Source organism: Megascapheus bottae, chromosome 6 (assembly GCF_031878675.1).
Source record: "Megascapheus bottae isolate mThoBot1 chromosome 6, mThoBot2.hap1, whole genome shotgun sequence".
Taxonomy (NCBI): Eukaryota; Metazoa; Chordata; class Mammalia; order Rodentia; family Geomyidae; genus Megascapheus; species Megascapheus bottae.
The window spans coordinates 61,025,224-61,026,826 of NC_143514.1; the positions used below are offsets into that span (position 1 = coordinate 61,025,224).

A 1,603-nucleotide genomic window follows, 5' to 3' on the forward strand; every position below is an offset into this window, starting at 1 on the left:
GCTTCTTTTTATTTGAGCCAGCTTGAGGGAGTTTGTTGGGTGTTTTGTTTTGTTCCCTTTACACTGGGTGTCACTTTGTATAGCCCAAGCTGGCCTTGACCTCTCAACTTTCCAGTCTTAGCTCTCCACCCACTCCCTGAGTGCTGGTATTACAGGGGTAAACTGTTAGATCTGGCTTTGAGAATGTTTTTGTTGCTTGCAATTAAATGTACCTCCATCTAAACCATGAGCAACACTGCGTGTGTGTGTGTGTGTGTGTGTGTGTGTGTGTGTGTGTGTGTGTGTGTGTGTACTGGGTATTGAAGTCAGGGTGTGGGCTCTATTTCTTAGGGGTTTTTTTTTGTTTTGTTTTGTTTTTTGCCAGTCCTGGGCTTGAGCTCAGGGCCTGAGCACTGTCCTTGGGTTTTCTCAAGGCTAGAGCTCTACCACTTGAGCCTCAGCACCACTTCCAGCTTTTTTCTATGTATGTGGTACCGAGGAATCGAACCCGGATCTTCGTGCATGCTAGGCAAACACTTTAACCACTAGGCCAAACTCCCGGCCCAATTTCTTAGGGTTTTGTTGTTGCTGTTGTTGTTTTTTCTGAAGGCTACCATTCTATCCGAGTCACAGGTCCATTTCTAGCTCTTTGCTGCTTAATTGGAGGTAAGAGTTTCCCAGACTTTCTTGACTGGGCTGATTTTCAACGTGGATCCCCAGATCTTAACCTCTGAATGGCTAGGATTACATGCATAAGCCACAGGCACTTGATTAACAACTCCTCAGATATGAAGTTCCTCATAATGTGTGACTCCTCATTGGTACCTAAAGCTTTCAGCTCTTACTTCCTCATTTGCTTCTTGATGTGTCCTGATGAGAAAGAAGGAATCCTTATGCCCATCAAAAGGATGAGAAACTTCTTTCTGCCTCCACTGCCACCATGGCACCCGTGAAAAAGCTTGTAATGAAGGGGGCAAAAAAAAGAAGCAGGTTCTGAAGTTCACCCTGGACTGCACCCACCCTGTAGAAGATAGAATCACGGATGCTGCCAATTTTGAGCAGTTTCTCGAAGAGAAAATCAAGGTGAACGGGAAAGCTGGAAATCTCGGTGGAGGGGTGGTCACCATCGAAAGAAGCAAGAGCAAGATTACTGTAACCTCAGAGGTGCCTTTCTCCAAAAGGTATTCGAAATATCTCACCAAAAAATACTTGAAGAGGAATAATCTACGTGATTGGTTACACGTAGTTGCTGACAGAAAAGAGAGTTATGAATTACGTTACTTCCAGATTAACCAGGATGAAGAAGAGGAGGAAGACAAGGATTAAAATTCATGTATCTGGAATATTTTGTATGAGTTCTTGAATAAAACTTGGGAACCCAAATGGTGGTTTATCCTTGTATCTCTGCAGTGTGGCTTGGATGGAAAATTGGGAATCACAGTAAACAGCTTTCCCTTGGGTTGCTGCTCCCTTATGTTTAGACTTTCCCCCTGTTTTCAACAGTAATCTGAAGCTAGGAGAAGGCTGTGGCAAGGGCACTGATATTGAACAGATAGCCAATGAGGGAGGAAAGTGTGAGTCTCAGTCTCCTGCATTTTAAAAAGCATGTCATCTGGGTCTGCCT

The 1,603-nt window shown here is 44.2% G+C and overlaps 1 pseudogene; it reads left to right on the plus strand.

The window, feature by feature from the left end:
* The first annotated feature begins 919 nt into the window (after positions 1-919).
* Positions 920-1,417, plus strand: LOC150062084 (large ribosomal subunit protein eL22 pseudogene; annotated as a pseudogene).
* Positions 1,418-1,603: the final 186 nt, after the last annotated feature.